Source organism: Mercenaria mercenaria, chromosome 8 (assembly GCF_021730395.1).
Source record: "Mercenaria mercenaria strain notata chromosome 8, MADL_Memer_1, whole genome shotgun sequence".
In the NCBI taxonomy this organism is placed as follows: Eukaryota; Metazoa; Mollusca; class Bivalvia; order Venerida; family Veneridae; genus Mercenaria; species Mercenaria mercenaria.
In genome coordinates this window covers 49,597,655-49,610,812 of record NC_069368.1, presented here as the reverse complement: position 1 = coordinate 49,610,812, position 13,158 = coordinate 49,597,655, and positions in this window count along the sequence as shown.

Genomic DNA, 13,158 nt, shown 5'->3' with positions numbered 1-13,158 from the left:
TAATTGCATTTTAATAATAAAGCCCCTGGAAATGCCGTATTACAATCTTCAGTTCGTTTTTATTTTTGATTTGTCAGATGGTCTGTCGATAAAATTGATCCGTAGTTAATTTGAAACCGAATTTCTTGAAAGTACAGACTGCATTTCAGAACTTTAAGATAAAGACCAGTGTCTAAAAGTGAAATGAGTATAATTATATAAAGGCTAGCCGTATTCATATAAAATATAATACATCCCAAATGTTCTTAAATTTTATTACAACCTCCATTTTGTTATGCCTTCATGTTAGGACGTCACTGATAGAGACCAGTATGTAATGATGTCTAGGTCTACATGTCAATACGACATTCTTTCATTGATGTCTTTAAAGTGCACCGTCTTTAGACCAATGGAAAGGATTATAGGGAATGCTTAATTTACAAGAATAATAAATTCACTGGTAAGTTTGCAGTGGAAATGTACTGTCTTACACGCGATATTGACATTCTTATTTGTTACACTGTCTTATTTCATACTACTAAATCTATATTGATTAATTTCTTCTTGTGCAGTTGTGTCTGTTTGTGTTTTGCACATTCCAAACAAGTAAATCCATTTTCTGAACATCATATATAATTTTCAAAATTACTCCCCATTCAGGACGTTTTTTGAAAGTTTGAATAATGTAACAAAATTCTACCCGAGAAAGTTAAAAGGCACTGACCTCCAGATTCAGCTAAAAATAATATTTCTTTCAAACTGAAGTTTGGTCATATCATGAACATTAGAATATGAGTTTTTGTTTCTAAAATATTTTAAAAATCCCATATCAAGAAAAAAAGATGACCGCGTCGGGAATCGAATCCCGGACCGCCGCGGCAATAAAGACATTTTCCCGTCGCCGTAACCAATATCGCTATAGTGGAATTAGTGAATTATGTCTTCAAAATATAGATATTTATAATCGAGATAGTTTACCTTGAGTAAAGTTCGAGTTTCATTGTTAAAAGTAGTAAAAACAGCAAAATTATTTTCATGTGTTTCTGTAACATATAGTTTGTCAGTAATTAAGTTTTAAAGCCTTCTTAAGAAATATAGCATTTATTTCCAGATATCTAAAAAAAAATTGTTGTCAAATGATCTGGAGACCAGTCCCTTTAAAGGAAAATTTGCGTTTAAACGAGCTGACGAAATTCAAAAAGTTTCAGCAAATTGTAGGCAACCGCCAATAAGTATTAACTCATCCGTATATTAAACAGGATATTATAACCTGATTGCTACAACAACAAATTAACACATAATATACATGTAGCTGAAGTTTACAGTCACTTTAAATATTTTTTCATGTTATAAAACCAAAGCCTGTCTTTAAATTCCCTCATGTTTGTTTATACTTATAGCAGTATTTTATTCATTTTTTTTTGTTTTGTCAAATACTAAGACTAACTAACGCATCTGCGAAAGCCCTCGATGTATTTAAATTGTTACTTTTTGTTCTTGTTTTCAATCTTAAGAAATACTAGTATTTCTATAATAATATTTCTCTATAGTTATGTTTTCGGTTACATAAACCGTACGTGTTATTCTTTACAAAAGTTTCTACCCTTCGCCCACATGTTCATTAATTAATCTAGTCTTTTTACCACTGGACCAATACGTATTATTATGACCGTTGAATGATGTACAGCCTAAAATTACATAATTCTCATTGGCCATTAATGAAGACATAATAAGTATGATCTTATGTATGAGATTATACGTCTCTGCATTTCCTAATTAGTAAGCCGGACACTAGTTAGTAAGCCGGACAATGAGCCAGCAAAAGTGATTCTTATTTTCTGCCACATCGCATACATAACAGTTCAAACTGTATGCTTATCTGACATACTTCTGCAATTCCAATTTTATTAATATCTGACATTGTTCTTCTGTACGCACTTCATCTTGTTATATACTTCCCGGGGGAAATTTAGGTGATAATAAAACCGAAAATTGATGGCGCATATGGGAAACTAGAAGTTGTTAAACATGACACGGAAATACAGACCAAGAAGTCAATGCCTTAATTAAATGAGTGCCTGCTACCGGCCTTCTCTAGTAAAGAAATATTAAAGCTGCTCGAAACTGAGCAGAAAAAAACAACTTTTTTTGTCTCTCGCAAAATTAGATACGCGGGTTCTTTGTTATTCACTATACCTGTAAACTGTATTTATCAAGTTGTATGAAAAGGGTTTCTGTGTTTGAAATATAGAAAGTTTACTGAAATTGCATGTTTTCCTTCGTACGTAAATCTGTCTAGTGTCCTCACCGAAGTGAGTTCGAGCTGCACTCGGGGCGTTGAATTCCTCATGTGAGGAAGCCATCCAGCTGGCTTATGGAAGGTCGATGATTCAACGCAAGTGTCCGCTCGTAATGAAATCATGCACCGAGGGGCACCCGGGGTCTCCCTCCACGATCAAAGCTGGAAAGTCGCCATATGACCTATACTTGTGTCTGTGCAACAAAGGCAAAATAAATGTGATTTAGTGATATTAATTTTGCAGCCACCAAAAGTTGTTTTATTAGTGTCTCAGCCATCGTTTCGTCCAGGTGATACTATAAAATACAAAGTAGGATACTTAATTACTACAATCCACTGTGACAGAAATATGAAATATGAAATGAATCAAAGTAACCTATATTGCGGCTTGCTTTACAGAATTTCAGTAAGATGTATCAATATTTAATATGTATAATTGAGACTTTACAGCTCGATAACATCATATAAGTTTCAGTCGCTGTTAAATAACTTCAGAACACACACAAAACATATTTTACTTGCCATACCTTTGTTAATAGAAAGTTTAAACTGAAAAACAAATATTGTCGAACAATCTGTCGCATCTGTTGTTGCATAATGCATATTTGGGCAGCGTGTCATTACAGTCTGTTATGTCAGCTTCAAGTTTGATTGAGATTTAACTTCATGTTTGAGTGCCTGATTCTCAAGCTGGATAAAATACTTCACGTCATGGTTTTAAGCTGAATCAAGGCCGTATCGATAAGCGCTGTTAGCAATAAAACATTCAGGAAATTGAGAATAAAATTACTCCAGGATGCATACTTCAGACTACGACATAATGTTGTAAGTGAAGTAATTTACTTGAAGTAACTTCAATGTCGAACAAGAGAAGTAGAAGGGCACATTTCTCCACTATAAAACACGCTTAAAAATTTCAATAACATGAACTAGTCGAAAGGACCAATTTAGATTAAACGCAAAGAAAAAGATTCATGAAACATTCCCTTATAATGATTGAAAATAAGAATAACTTAAATATAAAAAAGCAACTAACAAAGACGACTAAGCTACATTACTGTTGTTAAAATTTAAAATACTGTTGAAGAAATTTTACAATTCACAAAAGTTAACCAATCTGATCATTTTATGAAAAACACAAAGATCCTGTTGGGAAAGCGACGTTCAAAAAATGCAGCTTTTTCAAACTGCAATCATATATACATGATTAACATACGCACAAAGATACAAACAAAGACAAGAGGATCGGAACAAACAAATATAGGAACACAGTGGGCAGTTCCTTCAAGCGGTCAGTAGCAATATTACCACTTTGGAGTTTAAACCGGTGAATGCTGCATGAAATCTTTCTTTAAATACTGCCATGTTCCAAAATTTCAAAGTAGTCTCAATAACATTTATCCCCGCAAGTTGAATACCTCACACATACATCGGAAACAGAATACATAAAATGTAATAAAATCTGTAAAAGATCCTTTAGGGACACATATCGCAACCAAGCAAAACAATAGAAGAGTCTGTTTGATCGAGTCGGTCATTAGAGGAAATGGAATGGACAATACTTCTAACGCTCCCTAGTACCTGATTATTAATAAATGGATTTCTGTCAGATTAGAAACTGAATGAACTACATGATCCAACAACGTATAAGGAAGTATAATAAAGCCGTCACTTCTGTGATAATTTGTAAACTCTAATAGAAAATCTATTGGAAGCATATAACGCCACTGAGCAAATTATCAGCAGACACGGTTTGAAAATGTTTGTTGAGGTAAGGGAATGTGCAATACCCCCACGCCCCCATATCTAACCACTCGCGACTTGGACGTTTTAAACTGAAATGTAAATTGTGGCCATTCTGTTGCATGAGTTATCCTGAAGAAAGGTAACTTCGAAATTAATAAATTCACACCAGAACGATATTTCATTTATGTTCTTTTCCCAATATAATACAATTCGGGGGTATTTTTGAATATGACAATAATAATGCTTCTAAATTTATCATGTGACAGAAAAATAGGTTTACACGAAATTGAATTTAAGCAATAATTGCATCATTGAATGTCTGGTTTTATAGTGAGCGTTTCAACATAATCTAAGAAACCAGCGAAATAAGTTAGATTCAGCTGATTTAAATGATGAGACTCGACGTACGTTTTAAATTAGCAGACTTGCAAAATTTCACCACAATCGGACAGATTTACACAGACCTTGAAGAGGACTGGACGTATATACGACTATAGGATTGTAATAACAGGATAAAGCGAAAGATGACTATAGTTAGTTTTGTGTTTTATGCATGAAATTATTGATAAGTTGATTGTTTGACATACATAATCAATTTGACATTCCAATTTACGAATCGTTTCTGCTATAAGAAAATATAGCATTTGCTTTACATAGTGTAGGGCAGTGACATTCCTTAAAATTTCTTGTTAAAATTATCTCTGTTTCATATAGTTCTTCTACTCTTTCTGACCATTCCTGCACTTACAAAACGAAATTACCGACACTATTTATCGTTAGCAAACTGTAGTTAACTGTAGTTCTACAAGATTTGACATCCGTGTCTCAGTCAAACATAGATATTTATTATTGAAGTTTAGTCAGGCTTAAACACTCCGATATATATACACAATTCTATTGAAGTATGGCAAGTAATGTAATTTGATCATATCCATCCATTATACATTTCAGCAATAATAATTCAAATCACCGATTCCTTTCAAGAGGATAAGCAAGTATTGTATCAGTTGGTATCTCGCGAATATTACATGAAATTAGTGTTGTAAAATCGGTTTCAAAACAAAATCGATAATCGAATCGAATCTGAACAGCTATTTCGATTCACAATCGATTATATAATCGAAAGTAAAAGCATTCAGACTTACCTATAATTATACTCTTATTATAGATTCCACTTAGGCAATACATTTCAGATAATTTCATAAAACAAAAATATACTATGCTTTTATCATTACTTGGGACTAGGGATGTTTATTAAAATTGTACTCGTAAATACTTTTCTTGATAAGTAAATTAAACCAATAACAAGTGTCAAGTGATCATGGTGAATACATTTAATGTATTTAGGGAATGCATTTTTACTTTTAACTATAAATTTCTATAAGTATAAAATTGATTAATGTAATCTCAATCTCGTTGGCTTGATAAGATAAATATAAAACAAGACAGTTCAAGACTATTTCAAAATAAGGTTGACAAATTGACAGACACAGAGAGGTACATCGGGATCATTGTTAAATAATTCACAAAGTCCATACGAATTACGAAGAGTTCGAATAGTTTGGGTACGAAAACATACCTTTGTTCACATATGATTTTCGGCAGAGTTTGCAAATAACAGATTGCATGTTGAGGTTTTCTTTAATAGGTGGTCCTTGTTTTGTTTTTTCGAAGCCAAAATAAGCCCACACAGTCGACCGAACTTTTCATGGACACTTTTTTCTGCCATTTTACGTGTGAGAGTGACGTCCCTTGCGGTTTAATTAACGAAATGTATGAAAATTACGGATATATGGAATGAACGGAAAGGGATCAATTGCGCGAAAAGCGCTAGCGACATCGATTTCAGAACTCCAACATCGATAGTCGGCGACCTGCGGCTGCCGGCGACGATTATTCGATTTAACTCGATCATCGTTTCATCACTACATGAAATGTTGCTAGATTCCGAGTCTGTCTATTTTAAATCAGTTTACTGCGCTTTAGAAGGACAATAAATGCCTATTCACACAATTTCTCTTGGTAGACAGTTTTTTTTTTTTTTTGCAGGAACAGGGAAACAACAGTAGTTTGAAATTTCGACGGCTTTACAAATTGCAGACAGACAAGTCAAGTGCTATTAATTTCTGTATCTGAATGTTGCTGACATAGACTTTTGTAATGAATGTTGATTTTACGGAAGCATGAAGGGCCATCAAACAACAATACGTTTTATCACGTTACAGCTGCAAAAGAATACATGCAAATTCGACCCAAGATAATTATAATGACATAACTTCTTGACCAACCCATTTGAATGTATTTGTTTGAAGATTGTATCAGTTGTGTATTTAATAGATTCCATACGAGTTTAACTATAAAAATGATGGTTAACGTGCGTGAAACGAACAGCTTGGTTGACCTAAAACAAATTGTTTCATGGTGACATCCCGTAATAGGTACTTTTATGAAATTCTTCAAATTTGTGATATTTGTGATATTTCAGCATTCAACAAGTAAAATACACACTTTACCAACTTTGTACTGCAGATTTTTTTTCAAATTTAGCATATTTGATGTCAAAAATTGAGCTTCTTGGAAATAGGCTAAAATGAGACATAGGCAAAATTATAAAAAATCATGAATCTATTTATTCAACTGAATATAACAACACAATTTGAAAATAGTTTACTGCCTATAAGTAAAGAAATAAAAGTTAGAAAATGTATACCCTATTTTTCAGATTTTCTTCAATTTGTTGCATTTTGCTACAAACTTTCAATACTATTCAAATTTATGCATGTTACTTCAGTAAATAGACTATTAATTTTGGTATAAAGTCTTCCAACACTTTTTTAGAATCGGTTACTCTTGGAAGTCCTTCATTGTTGAGTAAAGAAAAAAACTTCACTTAGTCCGTCCTCGATCGCCTCGAAGTTTGTGGATGAGCCGAAGGTAGCCGAGGTTTAAACCTGACCCGGCCACATTTTCTGCTGTGGGTCTTTTGCACACTCCTGAGTAAATCAAGACATCAAGAGATTGGATATTCTTAGCTTTGCATTATTGAATTGTAAATTGTTATAAACTGCAGACACTGAAAAGGTGTTTTTGATAAGTTCTTTCTTGTCAAAATTCGTATATGTTTTAAGCTTGCCCAGACTAATAACATCACCAACAGCATTGTGGACATCATATGCAATTCCTAAAAGAGTTTTGACAAGATCTTCTTGTTTTAGTGAACTTTTAGGATATTGTTTCCTGAATATGCTCATTGTGTCCAACAAAGCAGGAACTAAACTTTTCACTAAGATAAAGTTTCTCAAGCAATTCAACTAGGATCAGAAAGTCGAACCTTCTTCCGTTATGGGCACATAAAACAACATTTTTAAACTGCTCCAACCATGACAAGAATCGGCTAACAGCATCCTTAACATGTACAGATTGAACTATCTATCCTCGAACTTTCATTTCTCTATTCACAAATGAAATTCTAGTCACTGTCGTTGCTTCCGAGTTATCGGCTGGATTAGATTGACATAGACAATGAATGTCTTTCCCGACAGGTCACTTTCAGCTGTCTGTGTTATATCCGGCATCACTCTATGCACAACTGAAATGACAATCAATGAAAATGAGCCGCGCCATGCGAAAACCAACATAATGGGTTTGCGACCAGCATGGATCAAGATCAGCCTGCGCATTAACGCAGTCTGGTCAGGATCCATGCTGTTCGCTAACAGTTTCTCTAATTGATATAGGCTTTGAAAGTGAAAAGCATGGATCCTGACCTGTCTGCGTGGATGCGCAGGCTAGTCTGGATCCATGCTGGTCGCAAACGCACTATGTTGGTTTTCTCATGACACGACTCAAATGACAAATGAAAACAAACATTAGAATAATTTTGACCAGTCTGATCAGGATCCATACTGTTTGCTAAGCAACTGAAGGATATTTTACTGTCGGACTGAAAAGTGACTGTTTATACAGGACACCCATCTGCTTGAGTCAAACATACTCTACTTGCCAGGAAAGGTTGTTATGGAAAGTAGTAGATAATATCTCATTGTAATATTTCAAGGTAAAAAACCTTACTAAGTCCAGTTGTTTCTAAATCAAATGTTATGACGGTTGGCTCACCATCTATGACGACTGGTTTGAAGTTGCCGCGGGCAATTGTGTCAGGTATACGTTCTATATATCCGTATGACCAATCCCTGTAGGAAAGATGAAATTGTCCCTAAATATTGATGTCAGACTCACATAATCTGTTACATATATTAGCTACATCAAGCAAAAACCACCCTATGCTAAATAGTAGTCTGATATGGATCTGTTTGCTTTTCAGTCATTATTATAGAAATGTGCCGCAAACAGTTTGGATATTGAACAGATAACACTTCCGTGCTGACTGGATCCAAAATGGTCACAATCACTTTCATATAGGTTTTTGCCTGAGGTGGCTCATGCAGTATTATAAATCATATGAATATCAAAAGAAGTTTCTAGGAATACCATTCTATACAAAAATTCTATACTCGTCTAGATCTTTCCTTTGGTAATTGTAACAAATGATATCTGAGGCTAAATATAGTTCACAAATATAATAATACGCCAGACTGATATGTGTCCCCTTCCATTGCTTCATTGGCCCCTTGTATGACAGTCCGTTCTTTCTTCAGCTCCAGTCGCCGACATTTAGAGGACGGTATCAGGGCTCTATCCGCCAGTTTCCTCAGTCGTTTCAACTGTCTTTCCGAATGTGTACTCCCCTGGAAAAAACACCAACTTCGCAAATCCCTGTTTTATATATCATAAGTTAGATAATGCGAATTTATATTACAGTGCTATCAACAAAATACAACATCTTAGTGAGTAATATGGACAAATATCTATACATGCTCCCCTTACAATGAATTTTGATCAAATGCACTATGTTGGCTAAATGTAATACTTGTGTAATAACTGTTAGTATTTGCCTGATGCATCCCAGTTACAGAAGCATAATGTCTATCTGTGAGTGAAACAATCACAGACCTTACAATATTGAAAATATACAGACATGAAAAGGTAGTACACCGTCATCCTGGTATACATTTTATTAACTGTAGTGTAACTGTAGGTAAAATCACATAAGAATTATTGCAAAACATTTCCTACTGCAGCTTGAGTTCTCTTCTGATGACTTTGGGTGTGACTGTGTCCATCTAGTTGTACTAAACTATACAACAAATAAAAAAAGGAACAAGAATGTAACAACAAAACACTGACTGAAACTGGCACAACAGAAAGAAAAGAGTAATATGTCTGGTCTTTCAGTATAAAAATTGTATTGTTTGTGAGTTTAGATAATCCTATTATATGATACAATGTTATGATAGATAGTGTTTGTACTCATTATTACAGAAAACAAATACTAGTAATTTACAAATAAAGATATGATCTGTGTGACAAGACTGGCCGTACCGGCGACAATAACTATCAGAACAAATCAACACCCTTTACAATATTTACAAATTTATTTACATAAAATGAGTATTAACAATGAATAAATGATATGTAGAAAAGAAACTGATTATAAGAAAGAAAGAAAAAAAATCAAAGTACAGTATCTCTAGATACAAAGCTCTATCACTGACAGTTCCATTTTAATGTGACGTAGCACAGATCTTTCAGTTAATTGCGAACTTTAAGTACCACAAAAAATATATAACATATCTTCAAATCAAGTCCCTTTAAACCGTAAATACGTTGATTCCGTTTTGGCTCCATATGGTGGTAGGTGATTGCATCCCTGAGCTGACTTCAGAGGATAACAAAAATCAGCGTCTTTGCGGTTTACGGCACAACCATGGGACAAAAGCTCTGCGCTGGGAAAATCACATCCAGGCGAGTGAAGACAAGTGAACCTCGGGCATTGTACTTCCGGGTTATGACATCACCAGGTAAAATCGTCTGGCAGAAGAAGCTAAAATATATAACATATGGTAAGCACCATAACAAAACAAATAAGTCAGGGCATAAAACTGCTCCTTTGGGTACACCATACCTCCGTAGGCTCCCATAAATAATACGTGCTACTTATACAAAAATATATGTGCTACTAAGTTCAGACGTCACGTGATTAAATTACGTCACTTATTACTTCCATTATTCCAAAAATTACTTACTTAAAAGACTAAAGTTAAAGTATGAAAAAGATATGAAAAGTTTATGATGAAACATTATAGATACGGAAATGATAAACTGCAGCTATTATTTATAAAACCAAAGCCTGTTTTTAAATTCCCTCATGTTTGTTTATACGTATAGCAGTATTTTATTCATTTTTTTTTTGTTTTGTCAAATACTAAGACTAACTAACGCATCTGTGAAAGCCCTCGATGTATTTAAATTGTTACTTTTTGTTCTTGTTTTCTATCTTAAGAAATACTAGTATTTCTATAATAATATTTCTCTATAGTTATGTTTTCGGCTACATAAACCGTACGTGTTATTCTTTACAAAAGTTTCTACCCTTCGCCCACATGTTTATTAATTAATCCAGTCTTTTTACCACTGGACCAATACGTATTATTATGACCGTTGAATGATGTACAGCCTAAAATTACATAATTCTCATTGACCATTAATGAAGACATAATAAGTATGATCTTATGTATGAGATTATACGTCTCTGCATTTCCTAATTAGTGAGCCGGACACTAGTTAGTAAGCCGGACAATGAGCCAGCAAAAGTGATTCTTATTTTCTGCCACATCGCATACATAACAGTTCAAACTGTACGCTTATCTGACATACTTCTGCAATTCCAATTTTATTAATATCTGACATTGTTCTTCTGTACGCACTTCATCTTGTTATATACTTCCCGGGGGAAATTTAGGTGATAATAAAACCGAAAATTGATGGCGCATATGGGAAACTAGAAGTTGTTAAACATGACACGGAAATACAGACCAAGAAGTCAATGCCTTAATTAAATGAGTGCCTGCTACCGGCCTTCTCTAGTAAAGAAATATTAAAGCTGCTCGAAACTGAACAGAAAAAAACAACTTTTTTTTGTCTCTCGCAAAATTAGATACGCGGGTTCTTTGTTATCACTATACCTGTAAACTGTATTTATCAAGTTGTATGAAAAGGGTTTCTGTGCTTGAAATATAGAAAGTTTACTGAAATTGCATGTTTTCCTTCGTACGTAAATCTGTCTAGTGTCCTCACCGAAGTGAGTTCGAGCTGCACTCGGGGCGTTGAAGTCCTCATGTGAGGAAGCCATCCAGCTGGCTTATGGAAGGTCGGTGATTGAACGCAAGTGTCCGCTCGTAATGAAATCATGCACCGAGTGGCACCCGGGGTCTCCCTCCACGATCAAAGCTGGAAAGTCGCCATATGACCTATACTTGTGTCTGTGCAACAAAGGCAAAATAAATGTGATTTAGTGATATTAATTTTGCAGCCACCAAAAGTTGTTTTATTAGTGTCTCAGCCATCGTTTCGTCCAGGTGATACTATAAAATACAAAGTAGGATACTTAATTACTACAATCCACTGTGACAGAAATATGAAATGAATCAAAGTAACCTATATTGCGGCTTGCTTTACAGAATTTCAGTAAGATGTAACAATATTTAATATGTATAATTGAGACTTTACAGCTCGGTAACATCATATAAGTTTCAATCGCTGTTAAATAACTTCAGAACACACACAAAACATATTTTACTTGCTATACCTTTGTTAATAGAAAGTTTAAACTGAAACACAAATATTGTCGAACAATCTGTCGCATCTGTTTTTGCATAATGCATATTTGGGCAGCGTGTCATTACAGTCTGTTATGTCAGCTTCAAGTTTGATTGAGATTTAACTTTATGTTTGAGTGCCTGATTCTCAAGCTGGATAAAATACTTCACGTCATGGTTTTAAACTGAATCAAGGCCGTATCGATAAGCGCTGTTAGCAATAAAACATTCAGGAAATTGAGAATAAAATTACTCCAGGATGCATACTTCAGACTACGACATATTATTGTAAGTGAAGTAATTTACTTGAAGTAGCTTCAATGTCAAACAAGAGAAGTAGAAGGGCACATTTCTCCACTATAAAACACGCTTAAAAATTTCAATAACATGAACTAGTCGAAAGGACCAATTTAGATTAAACGCAAAGAAAAAGATTCATTAAACATTCCCTTATAATGATTGAAAATAAGAATAACTTAAATATAAAAAAAGCAACTAACAAAGACGACTAAGCTACATTACTGTTGTTAAAATTTACAATAATGTTGAAGAAATTTTACATTTCACAAAAGTTAACCAATCTGATCATTTTATGAAAAACACAAATATCCTATTGGGAAAGCGACGTTCAAAAAATGCAGCTTTTTCAAACTGCAATCATATATACATGATTAACATACGCACAAAGATACAAACAAAGACAAGAGGATCGGAACAAACAAATATAGGAACACAGTGGGCAGTTCCTTGAAGCGGTCATTAGCAATATTACCACTTTGGAGTTTAAACCGGTGAATGCTGCATGAAATCTTTCTTTAAATAGTGCCATGTTCCAAAATTTCAAAGTAGTCTAAATAACATTTATCCCCGCAAGTTGAATACCTCACACATACATCGGAAATAGAATACATAAAATGTAATAAAATCTGTAAAAGATCCTTTAGGGACACATATCGCAACCAAGCAAAACAACAGAAGAGTCTGTTTGATCGAGTCGGTCATTAGAGGAAATGGAATGGACAATACCTCTAACGCTCCCTAGTACCTGATTATTAATAAATGGATTTCTGTCAGATTAGAAATTGAATGAACTACATGATCCAAAAACGGATAAGGAAGTATAATAAAGCCGTCACTATGAACTTGAAGACTGCTTTTGTGATAATTTGTAAACTCTAATAGAAAATCTATTGGAAGCATATAAAGCCACTGAGCAAAATATCAGCAGACACGGTTTGAAAATGTTTGTTGAGGTAAGGGAATGTGCAATACCCCCACGCCCCCATATCTAACCACTCGCGACTTGGACGTTTTAAACTGAAATGTAAATTGTGGCCATTCTGTTGCATGAGTTATCCTGAAGAAAGGTAACTTCGAAATTAATAAATTCACATCAGAACGATATTTCATTTATGT